Source organism: Rutidosis leptorrhynchoides, chromosome 10 (genome assembly GCF_046630445.1).
Source record: "Rutidosis leptorrhynchoides isolate AG116_Rl617_1_P2 chromosome 10, CSIRO_AGI_Rlap_v1, whole genome shotgun sequence".
In the NCBI taxonomy this organism is placed as follows: domain Eukaryota; kingdom Viridiplantae; phylum Streptophyta; class Magnoliopsida; order Asterales; family Asteraceae; genus Rutidosis; species Rutidosis leptorrhynchoides.
The window spans coordinates 232426207-232444471 of record NC_092342.1 but is presented as its reverse complement, the minus strand read 5'-3'; the positions used below and the strand labels follow the sequence as shown (position 1 = coordinate 232444471).

At 34.3% G+C, this 18265-nt stretch overlaps 1 pseudogene; it reads left to right on the top strand.

Annotated features, from left to right (window-relative positions):
* The first annotated feature begins 1841 nt into the window (after positions 1-1841).
* On the top strand, positions 1842-7060 carry LOC139873267 (GDP-mannose 3,5-epimerase 2-like; annotated as a pseudogene).
* Positions 7061-18265: the final 11205 nt, after the last annotated feature.

The following is an 18265-nucleotide window of genomic DNA, read 5'->3' as shown; positions in this document are numbered from 1 at the left end:
GACTCGGGAGTCATGAGGTTTGGACATATTAAGGCTAGTTCGGCAAACTGTTGATTATAAGCTTCGAGGTCATTCTGGACCGCTTTTAAATTTCTTAGCCCCTGTTCGAGCCTTCGAGTCTCTTCGTGCGGGAAGTATTCGGTGATCATCTTTTCTCTTAATTCGGTCCAAGTGAGTGCGTGGGCTTCATCGGTACCCACCGATTGCACATATGTGTTCCACCATGATAGAGCAATACCGGCGAAAGTGTGGGTGGAATACTTGACCTTGTCTTGGTCCCGGCATCCGCTTATGCTAAAAACGGCTTCTGTTTGCTCAAACCATCGGGTGAGAGCAACCGGTCCTCCGGTCCCATCGAAAGTGTGAGGTTTGCACCCCATGAAGTCCTTGTAGGAGCACCCCTCGTTTGAATTATTGGCTCCATGGTTGTTGTTGTTGTTGTTGTTGTTGTTGGAGGAGTGACCGGTCATGGCCGCATCCACGGCTGTGGCTATCATTCGTTTAAGAGCTTGTTCGAGAGTCTCGGAAAGAGTATTGTGTTGACCTCGGTGTGCCATTATTCCTTGAAAACGCAAGAATATCGTTGATTAGTATTCTCTATAATACTAATCGTAATACAGAATAAAGATAGATAGATAATTTTCCTTGACCCGCCCTCGATTCTTTATGTCGAAATGTCGGAATGTCCACATGAATCACCATAATATAATCCCGGCAATTATATTATCCTAATTCACATGTGAATTTAACATTACCTCATAAAGTCTAGAAGGCGTGTCAATCAAATCAACAACGTGAGATTAAGATGGAATAAGAGTTAGATACGAATAGGAGTGTTCAAGTATAAATGTACAAGTAGTCAAGCAAGTCCTACTTCAAGTCTATATGCCGGTTGTAGTCTAGACTCACTAATGCACCCTATGACTCGGGGTTGACACCAATGAACTCTAAATCCCTACAACCAACGCTCCGATACCATCTGTAGCGACCCGGCAAAATCGTCATTGACGGCGCCGTCAATGACGATTTTGCCGGGTCGCTACAATGTATGTTAGCACTTGACTATGTATTGAATTGTTGCAGTCTTCCTCAGGTTGTAAATTTATTTCTTTACAGAATGCAGGTACTCAACCAAGCTCCATATTGTAATATGTTTTCATTTTGTTAATGATTTTATCATATTGATGCATAAGTCAGGTTTGAGTAAAAATTTAAATTTGTTGTATAGTCTATATTATGTCAGCTGTAATAATCTGTAACTTGGTTAATTAACACGAATGTTCAACAAACTATATTTTGTTTTCTTTATGCAATTAGAAGCCGCAACGCCTACAAACGTACACTAACCAACCTTTGACTAAACCACGCCAACGTAAATCAAAATGTCCAACAATCTCAGGTCTGCCCCGCCGCAACGCGCGGCTGACCTAATACTTGTATATACTAATAGACAAAACACTGTTTCACTATTCACCAATAGTAACTAGGGGTATTTTCGTCATTTTACCTTTTTTTCCCAACGATAAAATAAGCAACTTTCGTAAAAGAACCAACTCTTCAATGTTACCAAAAGATGTCGAAAAAAATACTTTTTTACAAAAAAAACAACTAACTTTTTTTTTCCTCATCTATAAAGGAGGCAACTTTCATAAAATGAACAACCATTCAATGCTACCAAAAGATGTCAAAAAACATTTTTTTTACAAAATAGATCAACTAACTTTAAAAAAAAGCGCTAAAAGAAGCAACTTTTACAAAAGAGACAACCCTTGTCGAAAAAAATTCTTTTTTACAAAAGGTCTACTTTTTTAACTCGCACACTCAAAATGAAGCCCCGTTCGCGAGCTCCAACTAGTTAAACCCTAAAAGTTAAAATTCAACCTCCATTAGAGCACTCAGTGGCTGTCGTTGGATTCATCTCATCGCATAGCATCTCAACAGTTTATCCATCGGTAAGAATTTAAGACCTCAAATTCATTATTCTTTCCTTTATAGTCGTTGAATTTGACCGTCGAATTTGAGTGTCGAATCTTTTGCTGTACGCAATCTCTAATCCATTATATATACTGATATACATGTTACATATATTCATTTTTCTCTTTCTTTGTTCGATGTATTTCTCAATTATTTAAGTATAAAATTGAAATTGAAAATCACATTTTAGCCCTAAGATATCGTGTGTGTGATATATACGCGGTGCTTGCATGTATGCACATATATAACTGTACATTTCATGTTAGTAGTCTGATTAGTATGAATAGCTAATAATTTGATGATCTTTGTCTGAAATTGTATTATCTAGGTTTTATGTATGTGTTGATGAGTTATTAATTACTTATTGAATTCTGTTGATTATTTAGGTTTTGATATTTTGGCGAAGAGGGACTAATGGATGATTCATTGATCTCGTTCGTCGTTAGTACAAGCACCGATCATCTTTTAGGCGAGAATCTTCGTAGGCGACAACTTGAAGTTTATGGTCTAAAAAATATGAGTCGTTTTATTTCCATCTGAAATTTATGATGTGAAACTTTATAAATGGAGGGAGCCCCGGATGTCCCGGTACTCGTTGAGTACGGCCTGTGAATGCTTAGCTTTTTTTTCCGGATGATCAGCCACACTGGGACTGAGACACGGCCCGGACCTCCAGGGGCAGTAGTCTCCCTTGCGGTCGACGGTAGTCTCCCTACGAGTACCGCTTGCTAATCGGCTAACGGAACTGGTAACCGTTAAGCATCTTATAGCTTCTCATCGAGAAACGACAAAGCAAGCATTTGGATTTAACGTTTTAGTGTCTGGGATGCAGGGCGTTGATGCTCATATCGGTAAGCCTATGTAATATTTTGTATTCGTAATCGTGTACTTGTTTAGATAATATACCACTGCCAACATGTATTTGTATGTGATACAAGTTGTACTATACAACAAATTACCTTATTCGTGCTGGTTTGAAATCCATGACCTTGCATGGTCGGGGAACTGTTGAGTTTTGGGATTTATTTAGCAATTTCCTATTCACGAAGGAAGGCTTGGGAAAGAACAGAGTTGTTTTCGTTGAGAAAATACGAAAAATGATGGAATGGCAAGATTCACGGGTTTTAAATGATTCTATACATGTATATACTTTTTATGCACCGATAAACAACTGAGAAGTTGCCTGAATTTCAGGTGATTACTTAGCACTTGTATCTTCTATATGTGATTCTTTTGTTTTTCCAAAATGACAAATTTCAATTTAGTAATGACATTTTAATTGCTTCAGGCTGTACTGAAGTGTTCACATATATTGATTGGAGAAAGCTGTCGAGTTTGATAACTTCTGTCACGAACATAAGCCTTTGATTATTTTTTATCAAATCTGAAGTTCGAGGATTTTTCGGTAATATTTTTGGTGACTTTGGTTTTTTCGATGTTGATAGTGAATTGAAATGACACAAAAAGTTAAAGTTCCAGTCACTGCATGAGGAGTTGAAGTATCCGTGTGCAGTTTATCTTTGTGATAACTACAAATATGACATCCCTTCGTTTTTGCATTTTTTTGTTTCAAGCATTGGATAGGATTACCGAACAAGACTGCCATGTGAAACACGTGCAGCGAAACAAAAACTTCACACAATACTCTCATCAATTTCTTCAATCTTTTCATTCTTTAATTCATCGTTCTTCCTTCTAACTAAAGATAAAAATACCTTAGCATCTTCTTGATTATCTGCAGCAACTGGGTACCTTCTGATTATTGTGAGAAATACCTTGTTGTTGGTAATCAAAAAGATGTTAAGATATTTTTATCTTTAGTTTAGTTAAGAGGATGAACGATGAATTAAAGGATGAAAGATTGAAGAAATTGATAAAGAGTATTATGAGAAGTTTTTTGTTTCGGTCCACGTGTTGTGTTGTTTCACATGGCAGTCTTTTTTTGGTAACCTTATCCAATGCTTGAAACTGAAGATGCACAAACCTAAGGGTATCATGCTCGTTATCACAAAAGATAAAATACACACGGATACTTCAACTTCTTGTGCAGTGGTTTATACTTCAACTTTTTCTAGTCGTTTCAATTCACCATCAACATCAGAAAAAGCAAAGTCATCAAATTTCTACCGAAAAATCCTCGAACTTCAGATTTAATGAAAGCAATCGGAGGCTTATGTTCGTGGTGGTAGAAGTTATCAAACTCGATAGCTTTCTTCGGTCAATATTTGTGAACACCTCACTACAGCCTGAAGCAATTTAAGATGTCATTAATAAATTGAAATTTATCATTTTGGAAAAACAAAAGAATCACATATAGAAGATTACATGTGTAAACTAATCACCTCAAATTCAGACAACTTCTCGGTTGTTTATTCGGTACATAAAAAGCATATACGGGTACAAAATTATTTGGTACCCGTGGATCTTGCCATTCCATCATTTTTCGTATTTTCTCGGCGGAAACAACTCTGTTCATTCCTAAATTTTCTTTCGTGAATAGTTAATTGTTAGATAAATTCCGACACTCAACAGTTCCCCGACCATACAAGGTCATGGATTTCAAACCAGCATGAATAAGGTAATTTGTTGTATTGGTACAACTTGTATCACATACACATACGTGTAGGCAGGGGTATATTATCTAAACCAGTACACAAATACTAAATAGGCTTACTGATATGAGCATCAACAACGTTTATGCAAATGCTTGCATCATCATTTCTCGATCAGAAGCTATAAGCTGTTTTTATGAAGTTTCGCATCATATATGTCAGTTTTTAGACCATACTTCAAGTTATCACCTACGAAGATTCTCATCTATATTTGGGTTGTTTCCTCCTTCCAATGATGGTACTATAAAAGATGATCCGGCGCTTGTACTAGCAGTTGACGAGATCAATGAATCATCCAATTAGTCCCTCTCCGCCAAAATATCAAAACCCAAGTAATCAACAAAATTCAATCAAGCAATAAATAACTCTATATTCTTTACTGTCATCAACACATACATAAAACTTAGATAATACAATTTTGGATAAAGATCATCAAATGCACTAACACTAGCTATTGCACCATTATCTACATATCCCAAAGGATCGATGTACCACTATCCCGAGATCAATGAATCATCCATTAGTCCCTCTCCGCCAAAATATCAAAACCCAAGTAATCAGGTTCTTCTATGCCTCTAGTGCTTGCATATACCCTGAGTTTAAACAGTTGGAAACCAATGTGAGCTTGAAGGAAGCAGACGCCTAGCCCGCCGAGGTTAATATTCGTTGACATAATCTTGAAGTTACTACATTTTTAAATGCATTTAATCATGTTTTTTTATATATATATATATTTTTTTGCTTGCAATTTTCCAGCCACAAGATGCTTATGGTTTAGAGAAACTAGCAACCGAGGAGTTATGCAGGCACTACACCAAAGACTTGCCGAATTGGACGGTTTCATAACATCTATGGACCCTTCGGGACATGGAAAGGTACAAAAATCGGTTTTTAACACTTCTAATAACATTTTATTTTAACAAAAAACACATACACACCCTTTTCATCAAATGATGATTTTTGTTTCTAAATTAAAACGACTGCAGGTGGAAGGGAGAAGGCACCTGCTGCTTTTTGCAGAAAAGCCCTAACAGCCACTGATAAGTTTGAAATGTGGGGAGACGGGCTACAAACTCGATCTTTTACCTTCATTGATGAATGTGTTGAAGGTGTCTTAAGGTATGCTTATAGTGTTGTTTATGACCGCTAATTTTTTTTTCTTTCCTTTTATTGACATTTTAGCTTATTTTGATGTGCTTTAACAGATTGACAAAATCTGATTTCCGTGAACCGGTGAATTTTGGAAGTGATGAAATGGTAAGCATGAATGAAATGGCTGAAATTGTTCTTAGTTTCGAGGACAAAAAGCTACCAATTCATCATATTCCGGGACCCGAAGGTGTATGTGGTAGAAACTCTGATAACACGTTGATCAAAGAGAAGCTTGGGTGGGCCCCCACCATGAGATTAAAGGTATTCGTTGCACTTTTACCTTTGTTGTTAAAAATACATATAATTATAATGCAAGTACATAAATAATACATGCGAACTATGGTTCATACGATCTATAATAGTTCACTGCAGAAGAAGCATTTTTCTTCATTAGAGGTGGAGTTTTTTTTACTTAGATACTTGCATATGGATCAGTTTGGTTTATGTTTTTGTTTGTAATGGGTCAAATGGGTTTAATTGAAAAGGAAACGGGTCAAATGGGTTTAACTGAAAAGGAAACGGGTCAAATGGGCTGAACAAAAGGTCGACCAAGGTGTAATTGACTGCATAAAAACTCTTAGAAAATTCTTATATTCTATGAACTCTTTAATCGTATCTTGCCCACTAATTATTTACACTTACAATTATAATTTAGTTAAAATACTAAAAAAAGGTTTTGGGTCAGCCAAACTGCCAATGCAACCCTGACCTGATTTGTATTTAAAAACAGTTGAAATTCCCGTTGACCTGTTACCCAAATATTCTGATTGACCCACCGCTTCAACCACCTCTAATCTCTGCAGGTAGGTCATACTCATACACCATGCTTATGTTTACAGTTTACTGTATGTATTATATACATTTGAATATCTTTGGCTACTTATTACTGCATGTGAATCTGTTTCTGCATCATGTAATCGTGACCAATTGTTAATGTACACAATCAGACGGGTCGGGTCGGGTAACTATATCCTTTCAAGTCAAAATGTTTTTACATACTTGTGTCAGCTCATTATATCCTTTCATTCACACATTCTTTGATAATGGATGGATACAGGATGGATTAAGGATCACTTATTTCTCGATCAAGGAACAAATCGAAAAAGAAAGAGGCGATGGTTTTGATCCTTCAGTCTACGGGTCGTGTAAAGTTGTTGGAACTCAAGCACCAGTTCAACTAGGATCTCTAAGGGCTGCTGATGGCAAAGAGCAAAGTGTATAATAATAAGATTTCATGTTTTCTGATGTCTTTATCCTAGACCCTTCATATTTTTGTTGATGCATCCATATTTATTTTAATTAATGTGTAATCATTCTAGACATTGCAGACCTTGGCTACTTATGTGTGATTTCTTTACTTAATTGGTTATTATTGTGATTTGGTTTCTGCCTCTCTTATAAATGAGGGCTTTTTATTTCTATAATCTCAGGTTCTTTCTTTTATTTTTCTGAAAGATAACCATAGTAGTATTGTAAAATGCTCCTAGAATTAAAAATAATTACATGAAAACCATATTGCTACAGTATTTTAGGGGCATAAATGTCATTTTATACTCTTCACGCAATTCATTATAATGTTAATTTTTATTTGTTTTTGTGTTGTGAAAGAGTAAATACTATACTGTAATATGATACTAATTTTTTTTTAAGCAAAGAAAGACGATCCTCAAACACCACTTTTTGATCTATGTACACTTTTATTTTTATAAATATACAGTTATACCCCCAGATTAATCTAGGGAGTTGAACTTATATTAATATTGGAAGTATAATTAAAGATAAAAATAGGTAATTAATTGTACATGGATCAAAAAGTGGTGTATGAGGATCACCTCTCTAAAACAAAAGAACAAGCTGATCGTGATATAAATTGTCCTACAACTATGATGACATAGTTACTGTTCACAGGGGTATATTTGTCTTTGTACATTTTTTTTGTGCAGCACTAGCATTACTAAAATACTCATGTAACTAACTTTTTCAGGTTTATTTGCAGGGGTGTTTAGGTCATTATATACACATTTTAATATAAAAATTTTAAGAGACATATTTTTAATGTATTTCTAAGTTACAATAACAATTCCACCACCATTAACTTTCTCCCACCAGCCACCACCGTAACAACCGCAACTATCTCCACCAGTGACCATCATCTACACCTGACGGAAAACGCAGCAAACACCACATACAATGTTGTCGGTGTAAAAATGAAAAAATAAATCTTGAACAAAAACTTAAAATCATCATTACACAAATTGAAGTACTCTAGCAAAAAGTATCAAATTTCTTGATAAAAAATATCTACAAGTACTTTCAAACCCATTTATCCTTGCAACAAAACCAAGATTTCCACACTTTGGAAGGTATTACGAAAACATCAAACATTTAATAAAGTCAAATAACATATTACAAACTATGAAGTAAAACATATAAAAGGTTGGTTTGCTATAAAAAAAAAATCTACAAGTACTTTCAAACCCATTTATCCTTACAACAAAACCAAGATTTCAACAATTTGGAAGGTATTGAAAACATCAAACTTTTAATAAAAGTAACAAACATTACAAACTATGAAGTAAAACATATACAAAGTAGGTTTGCTCTGTTTAGGTTTAACGAGGATAAAAATCCCGCGCTTTGCTGCGGGGTAATTTTGGTCGGTTAACAATCAATTAATTAAACGTTAAAGAAAAACAATTAGCCATCAGTTAATTAAATGTGAAAAAATAAAGCAATGAAAAAGGAAGAGAAAAAAATTTAACATTAAAAGAAGCGGTTATCGGTTAATTAAACGTTTAAAAAAAAATAAAAGAATAAAAAATGAAGCGTACAAAATTTATGTTTTCATGGTATATTTTACTCGTAGTAAACCTAACGAAAACAAAGAAATAATAAATCGGTTAACCATATGAAATTCAGTTATTTAATCTTTCGTTATTGAACCTACACAAATTAGACACTTGTTTATCATTTACATTATTTATATTTTATAGTTGTAAATAAATTTTTTTCGATCAAGAATATTTTATACAATTTTTTTGAGTCCTAAATTTGAAGCAGGGTTTGTTTAATGTGTGCCCTAAGTGCATATAATAAGAGCATTATTGTATTTAAAATTATTTATTACATATTATTTTTTTAAATTTACCCTCTATTTTATCACTTTTAATAAGTCAAATTTAGAGGCAAATATGAATAATCATGAAAAAAGCATGCCGATACATTAGAAATTATTGTCTGAATATAAATTTCATATGTAATAATCGTCTTATTATGTGCCCTTTGGACACACATTAAATATTTCCATGTTAAAATTAAATCATATTTTTCAATTAAAAAACGAATATATGTATCTTGCTATCATATAACCTACATACAATCTTTTATATAATTCATAAAAAAGTTAGTTTATATGGCATCTAAATTCTAAAACATAATAAAGCAATGTCAAATTTAGCTCCGTATTACATCTTACAAAAATTGATGATGCTATTTTTTTAGTTTTAAACGGAATATATCAATATTAATATTAATTTTATAAAGAATTTAACTTAGTAGGAGCACAACTCATACTCGGTGTACAATAAACCCATTTTCTCAACTAAAAATGACGACAACTCGTACTCCGTGAGTCAGTGTACTATATGTCTTCAAACACACCGTGAGTTAGTAGTGGACACTTATAATGTGATATAGGGAATATCTTCAAACCCTCATAAAAAAAATCGTTTTGCCTCCTTTTGGATGTATTTGAAGCTATCTGATCCTTATATATGTTCAACCCACGAGTCTAACTTGGCCACGCTAATTTGTTTCTTGTAAAGCCATAACTAGAGGTTTCTCCTTATAACACAACTTTTTTAATCAATCGAATTTCCCTTCTTGACCTACACCGCACACATTTAAAGATACCCTGCACATTTAGAGATAGTACATGCATTTAAAAGTCAGGTAACGAGTTAGAAATTAGACAATTACTACCTGGATATCCAATGAACACTTAGATTCTCTCCAAATTCCTTGACTCTTACGCTACTGGTTGAATCTTTTGATCCAATTAAAGAAGAAAAGTCAAAATGAGACTATTAAATTGGAACGGAGGTAGTACAACGATTAGGAGTCTTTAATATTTGGTTTGAAATCGTTAAAATCGAAACCAAAATAGAAAAAATCCAAACGAGATTTGTTGTATGGTTTTCGGATCGTCCAAAACCAAAACCAAAACCGAATTTGAATTTAGTTTTTCGGTTCGGGTTCAATTTTGAAAATTCTGAATTTGGTTAATCGAATACTGAATATCGAATTGAATTCAATTCACGCAATATTATATATATATATATATATATATATATATATATATATATATATATATATATAAGTTCAAATAAGAACCAGTAAAATGTAAAGAACCGCGAGAACCATAATACTTGGGGGTAAAATAGTAAATTACATATGTATTCTAATTCTCGGTATAATTTAAATTTATTTTGTATTTCAAATACATTCAGCGACGGTTACTTCCTGAACTTTAGGGTTGCAGTTAATCAACTATGAAATTCGTCATCTAACTCACACCAGAAATATTCATTTTCAAACACTGTCGTTCCAACCAGTATCACAACAATTGTTCAATTCTGCAAGTATTTTCATTTTTTATTTCGAATTTCAAACTCATCCCAAAATGGATGAGAACCAATTGACGACAATATTCAGAATAATGGTATCCAATTAAACGAATCAGGGGCTATTAATTATCATCAATTGCTTGTTGTTAATGGTGATCACGAACATTCCAGCCCTAATCAAATTGAATTCGTATGTCAGTTATATTCAGAGATTGTGGGTTTGAAAAGATGATGCATATTTTTAGTTACAATCTATGTTACTAAATTCATTATGTGTTTTTACATATTGTAATGGTATATTTTTGCCATTTTGTTCATCCATTATGGCAACCATTTTTTCAATTTGCAATTTTATGTTTTTACAGATGGTACCTTATTCATACTTTTTGCCTAGTGTAACATCACAAATTTCGACTAAACCTTGTCCAACATGATGATTATTGCTTGTTAAATTTATGTTGGGTATAATGTGAGATGAAACACAGACCAATGTATGTATTAATTTTTACGTTTTAATATCTGTCAATAGGTTCATCGAGTTCTAGTGTTCCATTTTAAGTTTTAAGTTTAAGTGAGAACCACCAAAAAGTTTTAAGTTTTAAGTTTTAATGAGAACCACCAAAAAGTAAAGAACTGTGAGAACCAATTTAAACCTTTGGATTTAGTAGATCAATGGCTGATAATTTTTGTACTAATTAACATTTAAATAATATTAAATTAACACTAAAAGGGTATTTATGGAAGTCATTAATTAACAACGGATCTAAATAATTATAGATTATAGATTGAAACATAACCGCCGCTTCAGTTGAGAGTTTTCAGGAACAGTGGTTCTCTGTGAACAAATTAACCATGACAGATAAACCGATTTTGAGGGGTTTCAAATTACAATCCCTAGTTTGTAGCAAATATATAGGTTTGGAATATAATACACTAAGAGATTCTTATAACTACAACTCGATCGCCAGTTTTCTATTCATCGTCATTCGAAAACACAGAAAATTATAAGATAATCGTGAAGATTCAAGGTAAATTTACGCTTGAATATGTTCATATATGGCTGATTACTCTAGTAAATTTGTTGATTATAACTGATTATTGATGCAAGATTTTGTTACAGTGGTTTAATCAATGGATGCGATAAAGGAAAAATCAACAACTGATAGTAAAAATTCATGTTTGGTAATTTTTGTCTACGACTGTTCTAGTGTTTACTTGGAAGAAACATTTGGTTTTATGTTGATTAAATGAGTGTATACATATTTTATTGTTGATTTACTGAATTTTTAGTGATGTTGTGCACATTATAACATGTTAACATAATGATATGTAAAGTGTTAAAAGTTGTATATGTAGTTGACAGTGTTAACATTGGCGTATTAGTTAACAGTTGTAGTTTTAACTAAGGTTGATTATGTGAGTATGGTAACAATTTTGATTATTCTTGTGCACATTATATCATGTTAACATAAATTTATGCAAAGTATTAAAAGTTGTATGTGTTTGTGATAGTGTTAAATTTGGTGTATTAGTGAACGTTTGTATATAAAAATTTGTTTATGTGATTGTGTTAACATAATGTACAGTCGAAATCCTCTTAATTTGTTTTTTTCTGTTTTGTGAACATTATAACATGTTAAGATAATTTCCAAGAGCACAATCTAAGATTATAACATTATAACAATATAACATTATAACATCATAACATTGTCAGCATTATTTATTGTTGATTTCCTGAATTTTTTGTTGTTGTTGTCCACATTAGATAATGTTAACATCATATAAAGTAAAGTAAACATGTTATATTGTTTTTTTTTTTTTTTTGAAAAGCAAGTAAAACTTTTATTAACCAACTGGAAAACGTTACAAGGCCCTATAAATCTATACAAGTGAAAGCATGTATGAAAATATTGTAACTATATAAACGACGTACTTCTAAATCAATTAAGGGGTAGAGCCCATCAACACAGCGGCACTTGAAAAAACGAGCTGAGATATAAGAACCGTACAGTACCGTCAAAGCGGTGACAAAGTCGGCAATTATATCGCATTTAACCAAGCGATGATGGGAGGACTACACCAAAAAAGATATAGAAATAACAACGATGAGTCGGTCAAAATAACGACCAACGGAAGGGCTATCGGAGTAGATTAGCCAACGCCGGATCGTTGAGCAATCGATGAAGTGTAAGAGGAAGGATTTATGATCCATTGGTGCCAGTCGATCGGGTTCTTTTTAATTCTTTTGGAGATCCATGCGAAGGTTTGGATTTGTATCTCGGAAACAATATTATCAATGTTCCAAACTTTTTTGTTGAAAACTTTATCATTTCGATGTTTCCATATTATGTATGTTGAAGCCCATTTAGTTGCTTGCCATATGTATGTGCCAATGCTCGAAAATGGTAATGATTGGTTGTTAACGGCTAAATCATGAAAGGAGGTGAAGGTGTTATTAGGGAGGTTCCACCATTTTAGAATTGCGGCCCAAACGTTTGATGTATTAAGGCAATCGAAGAGGATATGATTAATGGTTTCGGCGTGATTGTTACAAAACGGGCATAGGATGGAATCAAGATCAATATTACGTTTATCAAGCTCGACTCGGGTTGGAATTCTACCGAGTATGGTGCGCCACATAAATATATTAATTTTTTGCGGTAATAATTTGTTTCTCGACATTGGAGGGGCGTTAACAATATTTTCAAGTTTTAGGTTGTCAAGAATTGTAGCTAAAGCTTTGGTCGTGAATATTCCGGATTGATCGAGGCTCCATTTCCAAGTGTCGGGGCTTTCGGATAAGCTTATAGTTGCGATTAAATTGTTAAGTTCCGACAATTCATTAAGTACACGCCCGTTAGGAGTACGAACCCAGTTCCATGTTGCGTGTATGGTGGTCGAGTGTGAGGATTGTACTCGCTCGGATATAAGGGCTTCTTTATTAGACTCGAGCATGAAAAGTCTATGGAATTGGTTGCAAAATTTTTCCGTTCCGCACCAGTTTTCAAGCCAAAATTTGGAGTTGTTGCCATTACCGATGCTTTTAGTAATCGAAGATGTGAACTGTGCGCCAGTGTCGTCAGCGATTTTCCCCGCTTTGATTATCTCTTTCCATATTGTGCAACCTGAAACATTTCTAGAAAAACCGTTAGTACAAACCCCCCCTCCCTCCCCGTAAATGCTTGATATGATCTTAACCCAAAGAGCGTTTTTTTCGTTATGGAATCTCCACCACCATTTGCATAGTAGTGAGATGTTTTTGTTTAGTAAAGACCCGATGTTCAACCCACCTTTATCGTAGGGTGATAAAACGTGTTCCCATTTAATCCAGTTTATTTTATTATCGTTATCAGAACCGCCCCAAAAAAAATTTCTTCTTTTAGATTCGAGTATGTTAATTATTTTAATTGGTGCGTGGAAAAGTGAGAAGTAATATAATGGGAGGCTAGAGAGGACGGATTTTATTAATGTGAGGCGGCCTCCGTATGATACGGATTTAGCCTTCCATTCGGAGAGACGTTTGTCGAATTTATCGATAACCGGTTGCCACGCTGAAGCTTTCGTAGTGGGAACACCTATAGGAAGGCCTAGGTATGTGAATGGGGTGCTACCTGAAGAACAGTTGATATAGTTTGCCATTTCATCAACCTCACTTTTAGGCACCCCTATACCATAAAGATTGCTTTTTTTTAAGTTAACTTTTAGGCCAGATATGTTTTCGAAGCATTTTAATAGTTTGGATACATTTTTAGCATTGCGTTTGCTCCATTCGCCAAAGAAGATCGTGTCATCTGCATATTGGAGATGCGAGACGACGACCTTGTCGTGACCGATGCAAACGCCCCGGAGCTGATCGTTTGTGATTGCACGTTTGGCAAGAATGTTTAGACCTTCAGCCGCGATGATGAAGAGGAATGGGGAAATTGGGTCACCCTGACGGATTCCTCGTCCTGGAGAGAATTCCGCCGTAGGGGACCCGTTGATTAGGACGGATATGGTGGAGGAGGATAGACAAGCGTGGATAAATTTTATCCATTTTTGTCCAAATCCCATGCATTTCATGGTATCGAAAAGGAAGTCCCATTCAATGCAATCGAATGCTTTTTCGAAATCTACCTTAAAGATAAGTCCTTTTTGTTTTTTTCTTTTGAGTTCGTCAATTATTTCATTCGCAATCAGGGCGCTATCTAATATGTTTCTTCCTTTTAGGAAAGCAGTTTGTTCGATGCCTATTATCTTATGTATTACTTTTGATAGTCGATTGGCTAGGATTTTAGTAAGGATTTTGTAATAACTACCGATTAAGCATATTGGACGATATTCGTTAAAACCAATTGGGTTGGATTTTTTTGGAATTAGTGTGAAGAAAGATGCGTTACAGCCTTTAGAGATTTCGGTGTTAAGCCAAAACCAATCTAAGGCCATAATGAGATCACCTTTAATCAACGACCAATATTTTTTGAAAAATTTCAAGTTAAAGCCATCAGGACCGGGTGCTTTAGAGCCGTCGCAGTCTTGAAGTGCATTCCACACTTCAGATTCAGAAAATCGGGCTTCCAGGGATGAATTGTCGGATTCGCTTATGTAATAGCGATGGGGGTCGTTTTCGAAAGGGCAATGACCTTTACGTTTAGAGGATTTGAATAGGGAGTCGAAATATTTTAGTGCTTCGTTTTTTATGATGTTTGGTTCTTCAGACCAAGAGCCGTTGTAAGAAATTCCTCGGATGTTATTTTTATTTGATCTTCTTTTAATGTAGTTATGGAAGTATTTTGTGTTTTCGTCACCCTCGAGGTTCCATTTGATTCGGGATTTCTGTTTAAGCATATTAGTTTTCTTCTTTTCTTTTTCTATGTGTTGTACTTTGTTAGTGTTCCAATTATTTCTTTCGGTTTCAGTTAGAGGTCTGGTTTCCGCGAGTTTTTCCCATTCGTTTGAGATATCTTTATGAAATTTAAGTTCAGTTTCAATGTTATTAAGTTGGAGGCTGTTTTTTTTAAGTTCGAGTTTGACATTTTTTAGCTTATTACGTAGAATACAGTCAGGTCGATTACCGTTAACAGGAAGGAGCCAAGTGTTTCTTATGATTTCGTCTGCGTTTTCAAGTTTTAGCCAGGTGTTAAAGACTCGTGTGGGTTTCGGGCCAAAGTCAACAAAAGAATTTTTTAGAATGATTGGACAATGATCAGATAAGTCACGATCAAGGGTTTTGGAGGAAACGTCGGGCCATAGTTGTAGAACACTCTCGGAGATTAGGAAGCGGTCTAGTTTGCTGAATTTAAGTTTGTTAAAACAAATTCGTGTGTATTTTTTACCGCCAAGTGGGAGATCTATTAGGTTAGAAGTGTTTATGAAGTTGTTAAAGTTGTCGGCCCATGATTGTTTAAAAATGCAATTAAGACGTTCGGATTTTGTTCGGACTTCGTTAAAATCACCAAAGATAATGTGGGGAACAACAAGTGACTCGACAAATTTAGATAGTTCGGACCAAAATCTGAGTTTTTTCTGATTGGAATGTGGGCCGTAGACGTTTATTATGACCATATCAGAAGCATAACCCGCCCATTTACCCTTGATGGCGATGAAAAATTCGCCTTCCGTGGCCGCATCGAAGATGAAGGTGGATGGATCCCAAATTAAAAGTAAACCCCCCGAGGCCCCAATTGCGTCTTTTTGAACGAATTTGAGGTTCGGATTATACCAAAAAGATTCAATCAAGGAATCAGGAGAGTTACCGCATTTGGTTTCTTGAAGTCCAAGTATTACAGGATTTTCTTTGTTACAAATACTTTTAAGCCAGTTTATTTTACCCGATTGATTTATCCCCCGAATATTAAGAGAAATGACACTCATTAGAAAACTTACAGAACGATAAGGAGAAGGAAGGTACTTAATTGGTGGGAACCCATCGAATGCCGAGACCTGTCCCATATTCTTGAGTGTCGTTGGATTTGCTGGTGGTCCCGTTGATACTCTTTATTTTTGAAGAAGTCTTTGAATTTCCCGAAGCTTTAGATGTGGGGAACAACATGTTATATTGTTAACATGATATATGTTCTGGTGTTAACATGTTATATTCTTAACATGATATATGTTCTTGAGTTTTTATGTGTATCTTTAAATTTTTTTATTATTATTAGTATTTTTTTAATGTATAGTTCTTGTGCACTTTTGAAATCATGTAAACTATGTGAATAGATACTGGTGATAATTTATATTGCATGGTAATTAACAGTTGTTCATAAGTTATATTGTTAACATGTTTTTTGGTTTTGTTAACAAATTTATTTGTTTTGCATGTTCTAGTGTTAACATGTTGTATTGTTAACATGATATATGTTATTCGTTTTTTATGTGTATATTTATCAATATTTTTTTTATTTATTTACCTTTTTTATTTTTAAGGTATAGTCCTTGTGCCCTTGTGAAATCTTGTAATTTGTGTGAATTGAGTTACAGAAAAGCAGGAGATGATATATGGGATGAATAGTTTAGACAATCTGATAAGAAGAGTGTAAGCCCAAATGAAATACAATAAAAATTATGGAATTTGATGTGGCAAATTGGAATTTCAAGTTAAATTTCCTTGTTTTGGGGGGATCTTTTTCTGGGGGAACGTGCAATCTAATGATATCAAAGTACATACGCGAAGACATGGTCATCAACGACCTAGATTGGTACGACTTTTTGTATGATTGTTATAAGAAATGCAAGGTAGGATGGGAAAGAGATGACAAATCGAGTTTCTTTCTTGGTCCACTTACTTCGTTAACAGTATGTACTTCCTCATGTGAACATGGATTAATGCATTTATTATTAAAAACTTATTTGAACTCCGATGACACTATTAGTATGCATTGAGCTTTTTTAGCCTATGTTTAACATATACGAATTTTAAATTGCAGTTGATCTATGTTGATGGGACAATAATTAAAGAAATGGATGTTGAGCAACAAAGGTATGCATTGAACTTTTTTAGCCTATGTTTAACTTTGTAGATTGTGGAGTATTTGTCATGCGCCACATGGAAACTTATGCAGGTGAACAAGTAGATGGGATTGTGGAATAGAAGAAGAGGGTGGTTTACAAAAATTCACGTTGAACAAGTTAAGGAAGAAATATGCTAAAAGTTACCCTATATGATCACAACAAACAAAAGGATAAGGTCTTGTTATTTTCGAGATGGTACGCAACCAGCCTCAAAGAGAGCAATAATAATAAGTTGTGTGGAAAGGGAAAGCAAGGAATGAAGAATGTGAATTTGTTTTGAATGATGCTTTTATATTTTCTTGTTTTATAAATACTAGAATTGTTTATGATTGTAAGACCAGTGTTTTGTGAGTTGAAATTTATGTTTTGTTTATGGTTTAATTGTATTATTATACTCGGAGTTTTAATTTGTTGCATTACGGAACGGGTACCTAAAAGTCAAAAGTTAACTAACTCACAATTCAGAACAACTCCATAAAACGTATTTGTTAAACATAGGCTATTTGTATTATGGAACGGGACGCAAATGGGTATATGGACGACATCAGGACATTTGAGAAAGTATATAGTCAATTTGTGACTTCAACCCAAACTTTTATGTCAAAATATCATAAACTGATAATTGCTAATGTGATCCAGTATGAACAAATAAACGTGAAAATGTGCATTAATAAAAGTAAAGCAGCTAAAAAGACAAAGTGTTGTTCTAAAACACCAACAATATATATGTTATAACATAAGCGACAAAACACAGGTAATGAAGATGTTCAAATCAGATCGTATGTTACTATGGTAAATAAAAAGACATTACGTGTGACAATGACGTTACGTGTGACTTTTACTTGGTCGTATCCGCCATTAAGACACGCACGTAGCCGGTATGGCCCGACGGATCCGATATTATTCATACTA